Raw genomic sequence first — 17,430 nt, forward strand, 5'->3', positions numbered from 1 at the left:
CCAGCACTCACATCAAGCAAAGGGGACCAGCAAGGAACGCCATACTGGCAGCAAGAAGGACAGCCTGAACGGCACTCAGGAGAACCAGCGCAGGGGGCACCAGGATTTGAACCTAGGACCTCTTGATCTGCAGTCAAATGCTCTACCACTGAGCTATACCCCCGCAGGCAGAGCAAAGGAGATGAGGTGGAAACACAAGCCACTTTGACACACTCTGTGGCTACTCTTTATGCAGCATTAAGCTGTAACCCAGTCATGAAAAAAAAAGCGACTTCTCCTTTAAGACACAGGGCAGTGCTGTACGGCACATAGGCGAAATGTGCCCTGAAGACGGAAGGCTTTGCCAGGTCTGACCTGAAGGGGCACCTGTGAGTATTTCTGTATGACAGGGCGCAAAGCACTGTCATGGGGGATCCCTGGTGGTCTAGTGGTCAGGATTTGGCGCTCTCACCGCCACGGCCCGGGTTCGATTCCCGGTCAGGGAAGTCCGGGGGTCTTTCTGGGCTTCTTTTTTTTTTTTTTTTTTTGTCTCTCCCTGCACTTCCCATTGTGACCCTTACGGCCAGCTTCTGACTTCCGGGACCTGAACGAGGCCCTCACAGCATTCCCAGTGCAGTCGCGCCCTCAGCTACCTTCTCACCCTTCTGTTTTTCACTCCTGGCCAATATAATGAGCAGCAGGGCATTTTCAAGTGAGCTGCACGACAGCACGGACATCCACTTGCATGGGAGAACACAGCGCATTCACCACGCAGGCCACGGGTCCTATCTGGCCTCTCACAAGAAGGCAGAGTGAGTCACGATCAAGTTTTATTGACGGCGTGACTCTTCATGTTCACGTCTCGGAGGGTGATGGGCTTCTAAGCGCCAAGAAGACAGCGCCCAGCGTGGGGCTCGAACCCACGACCCTGAGATTAAGAGTCTCATGCTCTACCGACTGAGCTAGCCGGGCCAACACACAGATGTCAGGGCTTCTGGACCGGCAACTTTCTGAACCGGTTCTTCTCTGCGAAGTGCCTTCTGACTCCGAACCCCATAAAGCACAGCTGTGCTCATGTACTCGCTGTCTCCATGGCGCGATCGGTTAGCGCGCTAGGCTGTTAACCGAGAGGTTGGTGGTTCAAACCCACCCGAGGACGTGCTCTCTTTTTCCTCTCTGACTTGAAGCGGATGATCTCTCCATCAGTCTCCCTTTATGGTGCGTTGCATTATTTCTCTATTATCCTAGCATGCAATATCAGAGTTTTACCAGACTTGTTAGTCTCTTTGCTTTCTTTATAGTTTGCCTCTCAAAAAAAGAATATCGCTGTGAATCAACTAAAACAATTTTGCACTAAAATACTTTGTCTTTCTTCTTTCTTTGTCTCTGGGAAAAAACACTCTTGCGCCAAAACTGCTAAAACAACAACAAATTTGCGTGTGGTATACATGGCACAAAAAACGCAGCGCCATGCACTTCTACAGCATCGCAGACGGAATGCTTTCCGGGCGTGTCGTAGCTGGGGTGTAGCACGTCGAGGGGAGATTTCATAGCACCGGATGGGTCCCCAGTAGCACCTTTTGGTGCACCGTGCTGGGGGGGAAGACTCTGGCACTCTTTCACGTTGCCAGCACTCACATCAAGCAAAGGGGACCAGCAAGGAACGCCATACTGGCAGCAAGAAGGACAGCCTGAACGGCACTCAGGAGAACCAGCGCAGGGGGCACCAGGATTTGAACCTAGGACCTCTTGATCTGCAGTCAAATGCTCTACCACTGAGCTATACCCCCGCAGGCAGAGCAAAGGAGATGAGGTGGAAACACAAGCCACTTTGACACACTCTGTGGCTACTCTTTATGCAGCATTAAGCTGTAACCCAGTCATGAAAAAAAAAGCGACTTCTCCTTTAAGACACAGGGCAGTGCTGTACGGCACATAGGCGAAATGTGCCCTGAAGACGGAAGGCTTTGCCAGGTCTGACCTGAAGGGGCACCTGTGAGTATTTCTGTATGACAGGGCGCAAAGCACTGTCATGGGGGATCCCTGGTGGTCTAGTGGTCAGGATTTGGCGCTCTCACCGCCACGGCCCGGGTTCGATTCCCGGTCAGGGAAGTCCGGGGGTCTTTCTGGGCTTTTTTTTTTTTTTTTTTTGTCTCTCCCTGCACTTCCCATTGTGACCCTTACGGCCAGCTTCTGACTTCCGGGACCTGAACGAGGCCCTCACAGCATTCCCAGTGCAGTCGCGCCCTCAGCTACCTTCTCACCCTTCTGTTTTTCACTCCTGGCCAATATAATGAGCAGCAGGGCATTTTCAAGTGAGCTGCACGACAGCACGGACATCCACTTGCATGGGAGAACACAGCGCATTCACCACGCAGGCCACGGGTCCTATCTGGCCTCTCACAAGAAGGCAGAGTGAGTCACGATCAAGTTTTATTGACGGCGTGACTCTTCATGTTCACGTCTCGGAGGGTGATGGGCTTCTAAGCGCCAAGAAGACAGCGCCCAGCGTGGGGCTCGAACCCACAACCCTGAGATTAAGAGTCTCATGCTCTACCGACTGAGCTAGCCAGGCCAACACACAGATGTCGGGGCTTCTGGACCGGCAACTTTCTGAACCGGTTCTTCTCTGCGAAGTGCCTTCTGACTCCGAACCCCATAAAGCACAGCTGTGCTCATGTACTCGCAGTCTCCGTAGCGCGATCGGTTAGCGCGCTCGGCTGTTAACCGAGAGGTTGGTGGTTCAAACCCACCCGAGGACGTGCTCTCTTTTTCCTCTCTGACTTGAAGCGGATGATCTCTCCATCAGTCTCCCTTTATGGTGCGTTGCATTATTTCTCTATTATCCTAGCATGCAATATCAGAGTTTTACCAGACTTGTTAGTCTCTTTGCTTTCTTTATAGTTTGCCTCTCAAAAAAAGAATATCGCTGTGAATCAACTAAAACAATTTTGCACTAAAATACTTTGTCTTTCTTCTTTCTTTGTCTCTGGGAAAAAACACTCTTGCGCCAAAACTGCTAAAACAACAACAAATTTGCGTGTGGTATACATGGCACAAAAAACGCAGCGCCATGCACTTCTACAGCATTGCAGACGGAATGCTTTCCGGGCGTGTCGTAGCTGGGGTGTAGCACGTCGAGGGGAGATTTCATAGCGCCGGATGGGTCCCCAGTAGCACCTTTTGGTGCACCGTGCTGGGGGGGAAGACTCTGGCACTCTTTCACGTTGCCAGCACTCACATCAAGCAAAGGGGACCAGCAAGGAACGCCATACTGGCAGCAAGAAGCACAGCCTGAACGGCACTCAGGAGAACCAGCGCAGGGGGCACCAGGATTTGAACCTAGGACCTCTTGATCTGCAGTCAAATGCTCTACCACTGAGCTATACCCCCGCAGGCAGAGCAAAGGAGATGAGGTGGAAACACAAGCCACTTTGACACACTCTGTGGCTACTCTTTATGCAGCATTAAGCTGTAACCCAGTCATGAAAAAAAAAGCGACTTCTCCTTTAAGACACAGGGCAGTGCTGTACGGCACATAGGCGAAATGTGCCCTGAAGACGGAAGGCTTTGCCAGGTCTGACCTGAAGGGGCACCTGTGAGTATTTCTGTATGACAGGGCGCAAAGCACTGTCATGGGGGATCCCTGGTGGTCTAGTGGTCAGGATTTGGCGCTCTCACCGCCACGGCCCGGGTTCGATTCCCAGTCAGGGAAGTCCAGGGGTCTTTCTGGGCTTCTTTTTTTTTTTTTTTTTTTTTTTTTGTCTCTCCCTGCACTTCCCATTGTGACCCTTACGGCCAGCTTCTGACTTCCGGGACCTGAACGAGGCCCTCACAGCATTCCCAGTGCAGTCGCGCCCTCAGCTACCTTCTCACCCTTCTGTTTTTCACTCCTGGCCAATATAATGAGCAGCAGGGCATTTTCAAGTGAGCTGCACGACAGCACGGACATCCACTTGCATGGGAGAACACAGCGCATTCACCACGCAGGCCACGGGTCCTATCTGGCCTCTCACAAGAAGGCAGAGTGAGTCACGATCAAGTTTTATTGACGGCGTGACTCTTCATGTTCACGTCTCGGAGGGTGATGGGCTTCTAAGCGCCAAGAAGACAGCGCCCAGCGTGGGGCTCGAACCCACGACCCTGAGATTAAGAGTCTCATGCTCTACCGACTGAGCTAGCCGGGCCAACACACAGATGTCGGGGCTTCTGGACCGGCAACTTTCTGAACCGGTTCTTCTCTGCGAAGTGCCTTCTGACTCCGAACCCCATAAAGCACAGCTGTGCTCATGTACTCGCTGTCTCCGTGGCGCGATCGGTTAGCGCGCTAGGCTGTTAACCGAGAGGTTGGTGGTTCAAACCCACCCGAGGACGTGCTCTCTTTTTCCTCTCTGACTTGAAGCGGATGATCTCTCCATCAGTCTCCCTTTATGGTGCGTTGCATTATTTCTCTATTATCCTAGCATGCAATATCAGAGTTTTACCAGACTTGTTAGTCTCTTTGCTTTCTTTATAGTTTGCCTCTCAAAAAAAGAATATCGCTGTGAATCAACTAAAACAATTTTGCACTAAAATACTTTGTCTTTCTTCTTTCTTTGTCTCTGGGAAAAAACACTCTTGCGCCAAAACTGCTAAAACAACAACAAATTTGCGTGTGGTATACATGGCACAAAAAACGCAGCGCCATGCACTTCTACAGCATCGCAGACGGAATGCTTTCCGGGCGTGTCGTAGCTGGGGTGTAGCACGTCGAGGGGAGATTTCATAGCGCCGGATGGGTCCCCAGTAGCACCTTTTGGTGCACCGTGCTGGGGGGGAAGACTCTGGCACTCTTTCACGTTGCCAGCACTCACATCAAGCAAAGGGGACCAGCAAGGAACGCCATACTGGCAGCAAGAAGGACAGCCTGAACGGCACTCAGGAGAACCAGCGCAGGGGGCACCAGGATTTGAACCTAGGACCTCTTGATCTGCAGTCAAATGCTCTACCACTGAGCTATACCCCCGCAGGCAGAGCAAAGGAGATGAGGTGGAAACACAAGCCACTTTGACACACTCTGTGGCTACTCTTTATGCAGCATTAAGCTGTAACCCAGTCATGAAATAAAAAGCGACTTCTCCTTTAAGACACAGGGCAGTGCTGTACGGCACATAGGCGAAATGTGCCCTGAAGACGGAAGGCTTTGCCAGGTCTGACCTGAAGGGGCACCTGTGAGTATTTCTGTATGACAGGGCGCAAAGCACTGTCATGGGGGATCCCTGGTGGTCTAGTGGTCAGGATTTGGCGCTCTCACCGCCACGGCCCGGGTTCAATTCCCGGTCAGGGAAGTCCGGGGGTCTTTCTGGGCTTCTTTTTTTTTTTTTTTTTTTGTCTCTCCCTGCACTTCCCATTGTGACCCTTACGGCCAGCTTCTGACTTCCGGGACCTGAACGAGGCCCTCACAGCATTCCCAGTGCAGTCGCGCCCTCAGCTACCTTCTCACCCTTCTGTTTTTCACTCCTGGCCAATATAATGAGCAGCAGGGCATTTTCAAGTGAGCTGCACGACAGCACGGACATCCACTTGCATGGGAGAACACAGCGCATTCACCACGCAGGCCACGGGTCCTATCTGGCCTCTCACAAGAAGGCAGAGTGAGTCACGATCAAGTTTTATTGACGGCGTGACTCTTCATGTTCACGTCTCGGAGGGTGATGGGCTTCTAAGCGCCAAGAAGACAGCGCCCAGCGTGGGGCTCGAACCCACGACCCTGAGATTAAGAGTCTCATGCTCTACCGACTGAGCTAGCCGGGCCAACACACAGATGTCGGGGCTTCTGGACCGGCAACTTTCTGAACCGGTTCTTCTCTGCGAAGTGCCTTCTGACTCCGAACCCCATAAAGCACAGCTGTGCTCATGTACTCGCTGTCTCCGTGGCGCGATCGGTTAGCGCGCTCGGCTGTTAACCGAGAGGTTGGTGGTTCAAACCCACCCGAGGACGTGCTCTCTTTTTCCTCTCTGACTTGAAGCGGATGATCTCTCCATCAGTCTCCCTTTATGGTGCGTTGCATTATTTCTCTATTATCCTAGCATGCAATATCAGAGTTTTACCAGACTTGTTAGTCTCTTTGCTTTCTTTATAGTTTGCCTCTCAAAAAAAGAATATCGCTGTGAATCAACTAAAACAATTTTGCACTAAAATACTTTGTCTTTCTTCTTTCTTTGTCTCTGGGAAAAAACACTCTTGCGCCAAAACTGCTAAAACAACAACAAATTTGCGTGTGGTATACATGGCATAAAAAACGCAGCGCCATGCACTTCTACAGCATCGCAGACGGAATGCTTTCCGGGCGTGTCGTAGCTGGGGTGTAGCACGTCGAGGGGAGATTTCATAGCGCCGGATGGGTCCCCAGTAGCACCTTTTGGTGCACCGTGCTGGGGGGGAAGACTCTGGCACTCTTTCACGTTGCCAGCACTCACATCAAGCAAAGGGGACCAGCAAGGAACGCCATACTGGCAGCAAGAAGCACAGCCTGAACGGCACTCAGGAGAACCAGCGCAGGGGGCACCAGGATTTGAACCTAGGACCTCTTGATCTGCAGTCAAATGCTCTACCACTGAGCTATACCCCCGCAGGCAGAGCAAAGGAGATGAGGTGGAAACACAAGCCACTTTGACACACTCTGTGGCTACTCTTTATGCAGCATTAAGCTGTAACCCAGTCATGAAAAAAAAAGCGACTTCTCCTTTAAGACACAGGGCAGTGCTGTACGGCACATAGGCGAAATGTGCCCTGAAGACGGAAGGCTTTGCCAGGTCTGACCTGAAGGGGCACCTGTGAGTATTTCTGTATGACAGGGCGCAAAGCACTGTCATGGGGGATCCCTGGTGGTCTAGTGGTCAGGATTTGGCGCTCTCACCGCCACGGCCCGGGTTCGATTCCCGGTCAGGGAAGTCCGGGGGTCTTTCTGGGCTTCTTTTTTTTTTTTTTTTTTTTTGTCTCTCCCTGCACTTCCCATTGTGACCCTTACGGCCAGCTTCTGACTTCCGGGACCTGAACGAGGCCCTCACAGCATTCCCAGTGCAGTCGCGCCCTCAGCTACCTTCTCACCCTTCTGTTTTTCACTCCTGGCCAATATAATGAGCAGCAGGGCATTTTCAAGTGAGCTGCACGACAGCACGGACATCCACTTGCATGGGAGAACACAGCGCATTCACCACGCAGGCCACGGGTCCTATCTGGCCTCTCACAAGAAGGCAGAGTGAGTCACGATCAAGTTTTATTGACGGCGTGACTCTTCATGTTCACGTCTCGGAGGGTGATGGGCTTCTAAGCGCCAAGAAGACAGCGCCCAGCGTGGGGCTCGAACCCACGACCCTGAGATTAAGAGTCTCATGCTCTACCGACTGAGCTAGCCGGGCCAACACACAGATGTCGGGGCTTCTGGACCGGCAACTTTCTGAACCGGTTCTTCTCTGCGAAGTGCCTTCTGACTCCGAACCCCATAAAGCACAGCTGTGCTCATGTACTCGCTGTCTCCGTGGCGCGATCGGTTAGCGCGCTAGGCTGTTAACCGAGAGGTTGGTGGTTCAAACCCACCCGAGGACGTGCTCTCTTTTTCCTCTCTGACTTGAAGCGGATGATCTCTCCATCAGTCTCCCTTTATGGTGCGTTGCATTATTTCTCTATTATCCTAGCATGCAATATCAGAGTTTTACCAGACTTGTTAGTCTCTTTGCTTTCTTTATAGTTTGCCTCTCAAAAAAAGAATATCGCTGTGAATCAACTAAAACAATTTTGCACTAAAATACTTTGTCTTTCTTCTTTCTTTGTCTCTGGGAAAAAACACTCTTGCGCCAAAACTGCTAAAACAACAACAAATTTGCGTGTGGTATACATGGCATAAAAAACGCAGCGCCATGCACTTCTACAGCATCGCAGACGGAATGCTTTCCGGGCGTGTCGTAGCTGGGGTGTAGCACGTCGAGGGGAGATTTCATAGCGCCGGATGGGTCCCCAGTAGCACCTTTTGGTGCACCGTGCTGGGGGGGAAGACTCTGGCACTCTTTCACGTTGCCAGCACTCACATCAAGCAAAGGGGACCAGCAAGGAACGCCATACTGGCAGCAAGAAGGACAGCCTGAACGGCACTCAGGAGAACCAGCGCAGGGGGCACCAGGATTTGAACCTAGGACCTCTTGATCTGCAGTCAAATGCTCTACCACTGAGCTATACCCCCGCAGGCAGAGCAAAGGAGATGAGGTGGAAACACAAGCCACTTTGACACACTCTGTGGCTACTCTTTATGCAGCATTAAGCTGTAACCCAGTCATGAAAAAAAAAGCGACTTCTCCTTTAAGACACAGGGCAGTGCTGTACGGCACATAGGCGAAATGTGCCCTGAAGACGGAAGGCTTTGCCAGGTCTGACCTGAAGGGGCACCTGTGAGTATTTCTGTATGACAGGGCGCAAAGCACTGTCATGGGGGATCCCTGGTGGTCTAGTGGTCAGGATTTGGCGCTCTCACCGCCACGGCCCAGGTTCAATTCCCGGTCAGGGAAGTCCGGGGGTCTTTCTGGGCTTCTTTTTTTTTTTTTTTTTTTTTGTCTCTCCCTGCACTTCCCATTGTGACCCTTACGGCCAGCTTCTGACTTCCGGGACCTGAACGAGGCCCTCACAGCATTCCCAGTGCAGTCGCGCCCTCAGCTACCTTCTCACCCTTCTGTTTTTCACTCCTGGCCAATATAATGAGCAGCAGGGCATTTTCAAGTGAGCTGCACGACAGCACGGACATCCACTTGCATGGGAGAACACAGCGCATTCACCACGCAGGCCACGGGTCCTATCTGGCCTCTCACAAGAAGGCAGAGTGAGTCACGATCAAGTTTTATTGACGGCGTGACTCTTCATGTTCACGTCTCGGAGGGTGATGGGCTTCTAAGCGCCAAGAAGACAGCGCCCAGCATGGGGCTCGAACCCACAACCCTGAGATTAAGAGTCTCATGCTCTACCGACTGAGCTAGCCAGGCCAACACACAGATGTCGGGGCTTCTGGACCGGCAACTTTCTGAACCGGTTCTTCTCTGCGAAGTGCCTTCTGACTCCGAACCCCATAAAGCACAGCTGTGCTCATGTACTCGCAGTCTCCGTAGCGCGATCGGTTAGCGCGCTCGGCTGTTAACCGAGAGGTTGGTGGTTCAAACCCACCCGAGGACGTGCTCTCTTTTTCCTCTCTGACTTGAAGCGGATGATCTCTCCATCAGTCTCCCTTTATGGTGCGTTGCATTATTTCTCTATTATCCTAGCATGCAATATCAGAGTTTTACCAGACTTGTTAGTCTCTTTGCTTTCTTTATAGTTTGCCTCTCAAAAAAAGAATATCGCTGTGAATCAACTAAAACAATTTTGCACTAAAATACTTTGTCTTTCTTCTTTCTTTGTCTCTGGGAAAAAACACTCTTGCGCCAAAACTGCTAAAACAACAACAAATTTGCGTGTGGTATACATGGCATAAAAAACGCAGCGCCATGCACTTCTACAGCATCGCAGACGGAATGCTTTCCGGGCGTGTCGTAGCTGGGGTGTAGCACGTCGAGGGGAGATTTCATAGCGCCGGATGGGTCCCCAGTAGCACCTTTTGGTGCACCGTGCTGGGGGGGAAGACTCTGGCACTCTTTCACGTTGCCAGCACTCACATCAAGCAAAGGGGACCAGCAAGGAACGCCATACTGGCAGCAAGAAGGACAGCCTGAACGGCACTCAGGAGAACCAGCGCAGGGGGCACCAGGATTTGAACCTAGGACCTCTTGATCTGCAGTCAAATGCTCTACCACTGAGCTATACCCCCGCAGGCAGAGCAAAGGAGATGAGGTGGAAACACAAGCCACTTTGACACACTCTGTGGCTACTCTTTATGCAGCATTAAGCTGTAACCCAGTCATGAAAAAAAAAGCGACTTCTCCTTTAAGACACAGGGCAGTGCTGTACGGCACATAGGCGAAATGTGCCCTGAAGACGGAAGGCTTTGCCAGGTCTGACCTGAAGGGGCACCTGTGAGTATTTCTGTATGACAGGGCGCAAAGCACTGTCATGGGGGATCCCTGGTGGTCTAGTGGTCAGGATTTGGCGCTCTCACCGCCACGGCACGGGTTCGATTCCCGGTCAGGGAAGTCCGGGGGTCTTTCTGGGCTTCTTTTTTTTTTTTTTTTTTTTTTTTTTGTCTCTCCCTGCACTTCCCATTGTGACCCTTATGGCCAGCTTCTGACTTCCGGGACCTGAACGAGGCCCTCACAGCATTCCCAGTGCAGTCGCGCCCTCAGCTACCTTCTCACCCTTCTGTTTTTCACTCCTGGCCAATATAATGAGCAGCAGGGCATTTTCAAGTGAGCTGCACGACAGCACGGACATCCACTTGCATGGGAGAACACAGCGCATTCACCACGCAGGCCACGGGTCCTATCTGGCCTCTCACAAGAAGGCAGAGTGAGTCACGATCAAGTTTTATTGACGGCGTGACTCTTCATGTTCACGTCTCGGAGGGTGATGGGCTTCTAAGCGCCAAGAAGACAGCGCCCAGCGTGGGGCTCGAACCCACGACCCTGAGATTAAGAGTCTCATGCTCTACCGACTGAGCTAGCCGGGCCAACACACAGATGTCGGGGCTTCTGGACCGGCAACTTTCTGAACCGGTTCTTCTCTGCGAAGTGCCTTCTGACTCCGAACCCCATAAAGCACAGCTGTGCTCATGTACTCGCTGTCTCCGTGGCGCGATCGGTTAGCGCGCTCGGCTGTTAACCGAGAGGTTGGTGGTTCAAACCCACCCGAGGACGTGCTCTCTTTTTCCTCTCTGACTTGAAGCGGATGATCTCTCCATCAGTCTCCCTTTATGGTGCGTTGCATTATTTCTCTATTATCCTAGCATGCAATATCAGAGTTTTACCAGACTTGTTAGTCTCTTTGCTTTCTTTATAGTTTGCCTCTCAAAAAAAGAATATCGCTGTGAATCAACTAAAACAATTTTGCACTAAAATACTTTGTCTTTCTTCTTTCTTTGTCTCTGGGAAAAAACACTCTTGCGCCAAAACTGCTAGAACAACAACAAATTTGCGTGTGGTATACATGGCATAAAAAACGCAGCGCCATGCACTTCTACAGCATCGCAGACGGAATGCTTTCCGGGCGTGTCGTAGCTGGGGTGTAGCACGTCGAGGGGAGATTTCATAGCGCCGGATGGGTCCCCAGTAGCACCTTTTGGTGCACCGTGCTGGGGGGGAAGACTCTGGCACTCTTTCACGTTGCCAGCACTCACATCAAGCAAAGGGGACCAGCAAGGAACGCCATACTGGCAGCAAGAAGCACAGCCTGAACGGCACTCAGGAGAACCAGCGCAGGGGGCACCAGGATTTGAACCTAGGACCTCTTGATCTGCAGTCAAATGCTCTACCACTGAGCTATACCCCCGCAGGCAGAGCAAAGGAGATGAGGTGGAAACACAAGCCACTTTGACACACTCTGTGGCTACTCTTTATGCAGCATTAAGCTGTAACCCAGTCATGAAAAAAAAAGCGACTTCTCCTTTAAGACACAGGGCAGTGCTGTACGGCACATAGGCGAAATGTGCCCTGAAGACGGAAGGCTTTGCCAGGTCTGACCTGAAGGGGCACCTGTGAGTATTTCTGTATGACAGGGCGCAAAGCACTGTAATGGGGGATCCCTGGTGGTCTAGTGGTCAGGATTTGGCGCTCTCACCGCCACGGCCCGGGTTCGATTCCCGGTCAGGGAAGTCCGGGGGTCTTTCTGGGCTTCTTTTTTTTTTTTTTTTTTTTTTGTCTCTCCCTGCACTTCCCATTGTGACCCTTACGGCCAGCTTCTGACTTCCGGGACCTGAACGAGGCCCTCACAGCATTCCCAGTGCAGTCGCGCCCTCAGCTACCTTCTCACCCTTCTGTTTTTCACTCCTGGCCAATATAATGAGCAGCAGGGCATTTTCAAGTGAGCTGCACGACAGCACGGACATCCACTTGCATGGGAGAACACAGCGCATTCACCACGCAGGCCACGGGTCCTATCTGGCCTCTCACAAGAAGGCAGAGTGAGTCACGATCAAGTTTTATTGACGGCGTGACTCTTCATGTTCACGTCTCGGAGGGTGATGGGCTTCTAAGCGCCAAGAAGACAGCGCCCAGCATGGGGCTCGAACCCACAACCCTGAGATTAAGAGTCTCATGCTCTACCGACTGAGCTAGCCAGGCCAACACACAGATGTCGGGGCTTCTGGACCGGCAACTTTCTGAACCGGTTCTTCTCTGCGAAGTGCCTTCTGACTCCGAACCCCATAAAGCACAGCTGTGCTCATGTACTCGCAGTCTCCGTAGCGCGATCGGTTAGCGCGCTCGGCTGTTAACCGAGAGGTTGGTGGTTCAAACCCACCCGAGGACGTGCTCTCTTTTTCCTCTCTGACTTGAAGCGGATGATCTCTCCATCAGTCTCCCTTTATGGTGCGTTGCATTATTTCTCTATTATCCTAGCATGCAATATCAGAGTTTTACCAGACTTGTTAGTCTCTTTGCTTTCTTTATAGTTTGCCTCTCAAAAAAAGAATATCGCTGTGAATCAACTAAAACAATTTTGCACTAAAATACTTTGTCTTTCTTCTTTCTTTGTCTCTGGGAAAAAACACTCTTGCGCCAAAACTGCTAAAACAACAACAAATTTGCGTGTGGTATACATGGCATAAAAAACGCAGCGCCATGCACTTCTACAGCATCGCAGACGGAATGCTTTCCGGGCGTGTCGTAGCTGGGGTGTAGCACGTCGAGGGGAGATTTCATAGCGCCGGATGGGTCCCCAGTAGCACCTTTTGGTGCACCGTGCTGGGGGGGAAGACTCTGGCACTCTTTCACGTTGCCAGCACTCACATCAAGCAAAGGGGACCAGCAAGGAACGCCATACTGGCAGCAAGAAGGACAGCCTGAACGGCACTCAGGAGAACCAGCGCAGGGGGCACCAGGATTTGAACCTAGGACCTCTTGATCTGCAGTCAAATGCTCTACCACTGAGCTATACCCCCGCAGGCAGAGCAAAGGAGATGAGGTGGAAACACAAGCCACTTTGACACACTCTGTGGCTACTCTTTATGCAGCATTAAGCTGTAACCCAGTCATGAAAAAAAAAGCGACTTCTCCTTTAAGACACAGGGCAGTGCTGTACGGCACATAGGCGAAATGTGCCCTGAAGACGGAAGGCTTTGCCAGGTCTGACCTGAAGGGGCACCTGTGAGTATTTCTGTATGACAGGGCGCAAAGCACTGTCATGGGGGATCCCTGGTGGTCTAGTGGTCAGGATTTGGCGCTCTCACCGCCACGGCCCGGGTTCGATTCCCGGTCAGGGAAGTCCGGGGGTCTTTCTGGGCTTCTTTTTTTTTTTTTTTTTTTTTTTTGTCTCTCCCTGCACTTCCCATTGTGACCCTTATGGCCAGCTTCTGACTTCCGGGACCTGAACGAGGCCCTCACAGCATTCCCAGTGCAGTCGCGCCCTCAGCTACCTTCTCACCCTTCTGTTTTTCACTCCTGGCCAATATAATGAGCAGCAGGGCATTTTCAAGTGAGCTGCACGACAGCACGGACATCCACTTGCATGGGAGAACACAGCGCATTCACCACGCAGGCCACGGGTCCTATCTGGCCTCTCACAAGAAGGCAGAGTGAGTCACGATCAAGTTTTATTGACGGCGTGACTCTTCATGTTCACGTCTCGGAGGGTGATGGGCTTCTAAGCGCCAAGAAGACAGCGCCCAGCGTGGGGCTCGAACCCACGACCCTGAGATTAAGAGTCTCATGCTCTACCGACTGAGCTAGCCGGGCCAACACACAGATGTCGGGGCTTCTGGACCGGCAACTTTCTGAACCGGTTCTTCTCTGCGAAGTGCCTTCTGACTCCGAACCCCATAAAGCACAGCTGTGCTCATGTACTCGCTGTCTCCGTGGCGCGATCGGTTAGCGCGCTCGGCTGTTAACCGAGAGGTTGGTGGTTCAAACCCACCCGAGGACGTGCTCTCTTTTTCCTCTCTGACTTGAAGCGGATGATCTCTCCATCAGTCTCCCTTTATGGTGCGTTGCATTATTTCTCTATTATCCTAGCATGCAATATCAGAGTTTTACCAGACTTGTTAGTCTCTTTGCTTTCTTTATAGTTTGCCTCTCAAAAAAAGAATATCGCTGTGAATCAACTAAAACAATTTTGCACTAAAATACTTTGTCTTTCTTCTTTCTTTGTCTCTGGGAAAAAACACTCTTGCGCCAAAACTGCTAAAACAACAACAAATTTGCGTGTGGTATACATGGCACAAAAAACGCAGCGCCATGCACTTCTACAGCATCGCAGACGGAATGCTTTCCGGGCGTGTCGTAGCTGGGGTGTAGCACGTCGAGGGGAGATTTCATAGCGCCGGATGGGTCCCCAGTAGCACCTTTTGGTGCACCGTGCTGGGGGGGAAGACTCTGGCACTCTTTCACGTTGCCAGCACTCACATCAAGCAAAGGGGACCAGCAAGGAACGCCATACTGGCAGCAAGAAGCACAGCCTGAACGGCACTCAGGAGAACCAGCGCAGGGGGCACCAGGATTTGAACCTAGGACCTCTTGATCTGCAGTCAAATGCTCTACCACTGAGCTATACCCCCGCAGGCAGAGCAAAGGAGATGAGGTGGAAACACAAGCCACTTTGACACACTCTGTGGCTACTCTTTATGCAGCATTAAGCTGTAACCCAGTCATGAAAAAAAAAGCGACTTCTCCTTTAAGACACAGGGCAGTGCTGTACGGCACATAGGCGAAATGTGCCCTGAAGACGGAAGGCTTTGCCAGGTCTGACCTGAAGGGGCACCTGTGAGTATTTCTGTATGACAGGGCGCAAAGCACTGTCATGGGGGATCCCTGGTGGTCTAGTGGTCAGGATTTGGCGCTCTCACCGCCACGGCCCGGGTTCGATTCCCGGTCAGGGAAGTCCGGGGGTCTTTCTGGGCTTCTTTTTTTTTTTTTTTTTTTTTTTTTTTTGTCTCTCCCTGCACTTCCCATTGTGACCCTTACGGCCAGCTTCTGACTTCCGGGACCTGAACGAGGCCCTCACAGCATTCCCAGTGCAGTCGCGCCCTCAGCTACCTTCTCACCCTTCTGTTTTTCACTCCTGGCCAATATAATGAGCAGCAGGGCATTTTCAAGTGAGCTGCACGACAGCACGGACATCCACTTGCATGGGAGAACACAGCGCATTCACCACGCAGGCCACGGGTCCTATCTGGCCTCTCACAAGAAGGCAGAGTGAGTCACGATCAAGTTTTATTGACGGCGTGACTCTTCATGTTCACGTCTCGGAGGGTGATGGGCTTCTAAGCGCCAAGAAGACAGCGCCCAGCGTGGGGCTCGAACCCACGACCCTGAGATTAAGAGTCTCATGCTCTACCGACTGAGCTAGCCGGGCCAACACACAGATGTCGGGGCTTCTGGACCGGCAACTTTCTGAACCGGTTCTTCTCTGCGAAGTGCCTTCTGACTCCGAACCCCATAAAGCACAGCTGTGCTCATGTACTCGCTGTCTCCGTGGCGCGATCGGTTAGCGCGCTCGGCTGTTAACCGAGAGGTTGGTGGTTCAAACCCACCTGAGGACGTGCTCTCTTTTTCCTCTCTGACTTGAAGCGGATGATCTCTCCATCAGTCTCCCTTTATGGTGCGTTGCATTATTTCTCTATTATCCTAGCATGCAATATCAGAGTTTTACCAGACTTGTTAGTCTCTTTGCTTTCTTTATAGTTTGCCTCTCAAAAAAAGAATATCGCTGTGAATCAACTAAAACAATTTTGCACTAAAATACTTTGTCTTTCTTCTTTCTTTGTCTCTGGGAAAAAACACTCTTGCGCCAAAACTGCTAAAACAACAACAAATTTGCGTGTGGTATACATGGCACAAAAAACGCAGCGCCATGCACTTCTACAGCATCGCAGACGGAATGCTTTCCGGGCGTGTCGTAGCTGGGGTGTAGCACGTCGAGGGGAGATTTCATAGCGCCGGATGGGTCCCCAGTAGCACCTTTTGGTGCACCGTGCTGGGGGGGAAGACTCTGGCACTCTTTCACGTTGCCAGCACTCACATCAAGCAAAGGGGACCAGCAAGGAACGCCATACTGGCAGCAAGAAGGACAGCCTGAACGGCACTCAGGAGAACCAGCGCAGGGGGCACCAGGATTTGAACCTAGGACCTCTTGATCTGCAGTCAAATGCTCTACCACTGAGCTATACCCCCGCAGGCAGAGCAAAGGAGATGAGGTGGAAACACAAGCCACTTTGACACACTCTGTGGCTACTCTTTATGCAGCATTAAGCTGTAACCCAGTCATGAAAAAAAAAGCGACTTCTCCTTTAAGACACAGGGCAGTGCTGTACGGCACATAGGCGAAATGTGCCCTGAAGACGGAAGGCTTTGCCAGGTCTGACCTGAAGGGGCACCTGTGAGTATTTCTGTATGACAGGGCGCAAAGCACTGTCATGGGGGATCCCTGGTGGTCTAGTGGTCAGGATTTGGCGCTCTCACCGCCACGGCCCGGGTTCGATTCCCGGTCAGGGAAGTCCGGGGGTCTTTCTGGGCTTCTTTTTTTTTTTTTTTTTTTTTTTTTGTCTCTCCCTGCACTTCCCATTGTGACCCTTATGGCCAGCTTCTGACTTCCGGGACCTGAACGAGGCCCTCACAGCATTCCCAGTGCAGTCGCGCCCTCAGCTACCTTCTCACCCTTCTGTTTTTCACTCCTGGCCAATATAATGAGCAGCAGGGCATTTTCAAGTGAGCTGCACGACAGCACGGACATCCACTTGCATGGGAGAACACAGCGCATTCACCACGCAGGCCACGGGTCCTATCTGGCCTCTCACAAGAAGGCAGAGTGAGTCACGATCAAGTTTTATTGACGGCGTGACTCTTCATGTTCACGTCTCGGAGGGTGATGGGCTTCTAAGCGCCAAGAAGACAGCGCCCAGCGTGGGGCTCGAACCCACGACCCTGAGATTAAGAGTCTCATGCTCTACCGACTGAGCTAGCCGGGCCAACACACAGATGTCGGGGCTTCTGGACCGGCAACTTTCTGAACCGGTTCTTCTCTGCGAAGTGCCTTCTGACTCCGAACCCCATAAAGCACAGCTGTGCTCATGTACTCGCTGTCTCCGTGGCGCGATCGGTTAGCGCGCTCGGCTGTTAACCGAGAGGTTGGTGGTTCAAACCCACCCGAGGACGTGCTCTCTTTTTCCTCTCTGACTTGAAGCGGATGATCTCTCCATCAGTCTCCCTTTATGGTGCGTTGCATTATTTCTCTATTATCCTAGCATGCAATATCAGAGTTTTACCAGACTTGTTAGTCTCTTTGCTTTCTTTATAGTTTGCCTCTCAAAAAAAGAATATCGCTGTGAATCAACTAAAACAATTTTGCAC

The 17,430-nt window shown here is 51.7% G+C and overlaps 40 non-coding genes across 40 annotated transcripts; 18 read left to right on the top strand and 22 right to left on the bottom strand.

The window, feature by feature from the left end:
• Positions 1-91: 91 nt before the first annotated feature.
• Positions 92-163, bottom strand: trnac-gca (transfer RNA cysteine (anticodon GCA)). The gene has a single exon. It is a non-coding gene; the product is annotated as a tRNA-Cys (tRNA).
• A 250-nt stretch (positions 164-413) lies between these two features.
• On the top strand, positions 414-485 carry trnae-cuc (transfer RNA glutamic acid (anticodon CUC)). The gene has a single exon. It is a non-coding gene; the product is annotated as a tRNA-Glu (tRNA).
• A 393-nt stretch (positions 486-878) lies between these two features.
• On the bottom strand, positions 879-951 carry trnak-cuu (transfer RNA lysine (anticodon CUU)). The gene has a single exon. It is a non-coding gene; the product is annotated as a tRNA-Lys (tRNA).
• A 746-nt stretch (positions 952-1,697) lies between these two features.
• trnac-gca (transfer RNA cysteine (anticodon GCA)) lies at positions 1,698-1,769 on the bottom strand. Its single transcript has one exon. It is a non-coding gene; the product is annotated as a tRNA-Cys (tRNA).
• Positions 1,770-2,019: 250 nt separating this feature from the next.
• On the top strand, positions 2,020-2,091 carry trnae-cuc (transfer RNA glutamic acid (anticodon CUC)). Its single transcript has one exon. It is a non-coding gene; the product is annotated as a tRNA-Glu (tRNA).
• Positions 2,092-2,481: 390 nt separating this feature from the next.
• Positions 2,482-2,554, bottom strand: trnak-cuu (transfer RNA lysine (anticodon CUU)). Its single transcript has one exon. It is a non-coding gene; the product is annotated as a tRNA-Lys (tRNA).
• Positions 2,555-2,667: 113 nt separating this feature from the next.
• On the top strand, positions 2,668-2,741 carry trnan-guu (transfer RNA asparagine (anticodon GUU)). The gene has a single exon. It is a non-coding gene; the product is annotated as a tRNA-Asn (tRNA).
• A 559-nt stretch (positions 2,742-3,300) lies between these two features.
• On the bottom strand, positions 3,301-3,372 carry trnac-gca (transfer RNA cysteine (anticodon GCA)). The gene has a single exon. It is a non-coding gene; the product is annotated as a tRNA-Cys (tRNA).
• Positions 3,373-4,093: 721 nt separating this feature from the next.
• trnak-cuu (transfer RNA lysine (anticodon CUU)) lies at positions 4,094-4,166 on the bottom strand. The gene has a single exon. It is a non-coding gene; the product is annotated as a tRNA-Lys (tRNA).
• Positions 4,167-4,279: 113 nt separating this feature from the next.
• On the top strand, positions 4,280-4,353 carry trnan-guu (transfer RNA asparagine (anticodon GUU)). The gene has a single exon. It is a non-coding gene; the product is annotated as a tRNA-Asn (tRNA).
• Positions 4,354-4,912: 559 nt separating this feature from the next.
• On the bottom strand, positions 4,913-4,984 carry trnac-gca (transfer RNA cysteine (anticodon GCA)). Its single transcript has one exon. It is a non-coding gene; the product is annotated as a tRNA-Cys (tRNA).
• Positions 4,985-5,234: 250 nt separating this feature from the next.
• trnae-cuc (transfer RNA glutamic acid (anticodon CUC)) lies at positions 5,235-5,306 on the top strand. Its single transcript has one exon. It is a non-coding gene; the product is annotated as a tRNA-Glu (tRNA).
• A 393-nt stretch (positions 5,307-5,699) lies between these two features.
• trnak-cuu (transfer RNA lysine (anticodon CUU)) lies at positions 5,700-5,772 on the bottom strand. Its single transcript has one exon. It is a non-coding gene; the product is annotated as a tRNA-Lys (tRNA).
• Positions 5,773-5,885: 113 nt separating this feature from the next.
• On the top strand, positions 5,886-5,959 carry trnan-guu (transfer RNA asparagine (anticodon GUU)). Its single transcript has one exon. It is a non-coding gene; the product is annotated as a tRNA-Asn (tRNA).
• Positions 5,960-6,518: 559 nt separating this feature from the next.
• trnac-gca (transfer RNA cysteine (anticodon GCA)) lies at positions 6,519-6,590 on the bottom strand. Its single transcript has one exon. It is a non-coding gene; the product is annotated as a tRNA-Cys (tRNA).
• A 250-nt stretch (positions 6,591-6,840) lies between these two features.
• Positions 6,841-6,912, top strand: trnae-cuc (transfer RNA glutamic acid (anticodon CUC)). The gene has a single exon. It is a non-coding gene; the product is annotated as a tRNA-Glu (tRNA).
• Positions 6,913-7,307: 395 nt separating this feature from the next.
• trnak-cuu (transfer RNA lysine (anticodon CUU)) lies at positions 7,308-7,380 on the bottom strand. The gene has a single exon. It is a non-coding gene; the product is annotated as a tRNA-Lys (tRNA).
• A 113-nt stretch (positions 7,381-7,493) lies between these two features.
• trnan-guu (transfer RNA asparagine (anticodon GUU)) lies at positions 7,494-7,567 on the top strand. The gene has a single exon. It is a non-coding gene; the product is annotated as a tRNA-Asn (tRNA).
• Positions 7,568-8,126: 559 nt separating this feature from the next.
• trnac-gca (transfer RNA cysteine (anticodon GCA)) lies at positions 8,127-8,198 on the bottom strand. Its single transcript has one exon. It is a non-coding gene; the product is annotated as a tRNA-Cys (tRNA).
• Positions 8,199-8,915: 717 nt separating this feature from the next.
• On the bottom strand, positions 8,916-8,988 carry trnak-cuu (transfer RNA lysine (anticodon CUU)). Its single transcript has one exon. It is a non-coding gene; the product is annotated as a tRNA-Lys (tRNA).
• A 113-nt stretch (positions 8,989-9,101) lies between these two features.
• On the top strand, positions 9,102-9,175 carry trnan-guu (transfer RNA asparagine (anticodon GUU)). The gene has a single exon. It is a non-coding gene; the product is annotated as a tRNA-Asn (tRNA).
• A 559-nt stretch (positions 9,176-9,734) lies between these two features.
• On the bottom strand, positions 9,735-9,806 carry trnac-gca (transfer RNA cysteine (anticodon GCA)). The gene has a single exon. It is a non-coding gene; the product is annotated as a tRNA-Cys (tRNA).
• A 722-nt stretch (positions 9,807-10,528) lies between these two features.
• Positions 10,529-10,601, bottom strand: trnak-cuu (transfer RNA lysine (anticodon CUU)). Its single transcript has one exon. It is a non-coding gene; the product is annotated as a tRNA-Lys (tRNA).
• A 113-nt stretch (positions 10,602-10,714) lies between these two features.
• On the top strand, positions 10,715-10,788 carry trnan-guu (transfer RNA asparagine (anticodon GUU)). The gene has a single exon. It is a non-coding gene; the product is annotated as a tRNA-Asn (tRNA).
• A 559-nt stretch (positions 10,789-11,347) lies between these two features.
• On the bottom strand, positions 11,348-11,419 carry trnac-gca (transfer RNA cysteine (anticodon GCA)). The gene has a single exon. It is a non-coding gene; the product is annotated as a tRNA-Cys (tRNA).
• Positions 11,420-11,669: 250 nt separating this feature from the next.
• Positions 11,670-11,741, top strand: trnae-cuc (transfer RNA glutamic acid (anticodon CUC)). Its single transcript has one exon. It is a non-coding gene; the product is annotated as a tRNA-Glu (tRNA).
• Positions 11,742-12,137: 396 nt separating this feature from the next.
• trnak-cuu (transfer RNA lysine (anticodon CUU)) lies at positions 12,138-12,210 on the bottom strand. Its single transcript has one exon. It is a non-coding gene; the product is annotated as a tRNA-Lys (tRNA).
• Positions 12,211-12,323: 113 nt separating this feature from the next.
• On the top strand, positions 12,324-12,397 carry trnan-guu (transfer RNA asparagine (anticodon GUU)). Its single transcript has one exon. It is a non-coding gene; the product is annotated as a tRNA-Asn (tRNA).
• A 559-nt stretch (positions 12,398-12,956) lies between these two features.
• trnac-gca (transfer RNA cysteine (anticodon GCA)) lies at positions 12,957-13,028 on the bottom strand. Its single transcript has one exon. It is a non-coding gene; the product is annotated as a tRNA-Cys (tRNA).
• A 250-nt stretch (positions 13,029-13,278) lies between these two features.
• trnae-cuc (transfer RNA glutamic acid (anticodon CUC)) lies at positions 13,279-13,350 on the top strand. Its single transcript has one exon. It is a non-coding gene; the product is annotated as a tRNA-Glu (tRNA).
• A 398-nt stretch (positions 13,351-13,748) lies between these two features.
• Positions 13,749-13,821, bottom strand: trnak-cuu (transfer RNA lysine (anticodon CUU)). Its single transcript has one exon. It is a non-coding gene; the product is annotated as a tRNA-Lys (tRNA).
• Positions 13,822-13,934: 113 nt separating this feature from the next.
• On the top strand, positions 13,935-14,008 carry trnan-guu (transfer RNA asparagine (anticodon GUU)). Its single transcript has one exon. It is a non-coding gene; the product is annotated as a tRNA-Asn (tRNA).
• Positions 14,009-14,567: 559 nt separating this feature from the next.
• On the bottom strand, positions 14,568-14,639 carry trnac-gca (transfer RNA cysteine (anticodon GCA)). Its single transcript has one exon. It is a non-coding gene; the product is annotated as a tRNA-Cys (tRNA).
• A 250-nt stretch (positions 14,640-14,889) lies between these two features.
• Positions 14,890-14,961, top strand: trnae-cuc (transfer RNA glutamic acid (anticodon CUC)). The gene has a single exon. It is a non-coding gene; the product is annotated as a tRNA-Glu (tRNA).
• A 402-nt stretch (positions 14,962-15,363) lies between these two features.
• On the bottom strand, positions 15,364-15,436 carry trnak-cuu (transfer RNA lysine (anticodon CUU)). Its single transcript has one exon. It is a non-coding gene; the product is annotated as a tRNA-Lys (tRNA).
• Positions 15,437-15,549: 113 nt separating this feature from the next.
• On the top strand, positions 15,550-15,623 carry trnan-guu (transfer RNA asparagine (anticodon GUU)). The gene has a single exon. It is a non-coding gene; the product is annotated as a tRNA-Asn (tRNA).
• A 559-nt stretch (positions 15,624-16,182) lies between these two features.
• trnac-gca (transfer RNA cysteine (anticodon GCA)) lies at positions 16,183-16,254 on the bottom strand. Its single transcript has one exon. It is a non-coding gene; the product is annotated as a tRNA-Cys (tRNA).
• A 250-nt stretch (positions 16,255-16,504) lies between these two features.
• On the top strand, positions 16,505-16,576 carry trnae-cuc (transfer RNA glutamic acid (anticodon CUC)). Its single transcript has one exon. It is a non-coding gene; the product is annotated as a tRNA-Glu (tRNA).
• A 399-nt stretch (positions 16,577-16,975) lies between these two features.
• Positions 16,976-17,048, bottom strand: trnak-cuu (transfer RNA lysine (anticodon CUU)). Its single transcript has one exon. It is a non-coding gene; the product is annotated as a tRNA-Lys (tRNA).
• Positions 17,049-17,161: 113 nt separating this feature from the next.
• Positions 17,162-17,235, top strand: trnan-guu (transfer RNA asparagine (anticodon GUU)). The gene has a single exon. It is a non-coding gene; the product is annotated as a tRNA-Asn (tRNA).
• The last annotated feature ends 195 nt before the right edge of the window (positions 17,236-17,430 follow it).

This window comes from Brienomyrus brachyistius, chromosome 18, assembly GCF_023856365.1.
Source record: "Brienomyrus brachyistius isolate T26 chromosome 18, BBRACH_0.4, whole genome shotgun sequence".
Classification (NCBI taxonomy): domain Eukaryota; kingdom Metazoa; phylum Chordata; class Actinopteri; order Osteoglossiformes; family Mormyridae; genus Brienomyrus; species Brienomyrus brachyistius.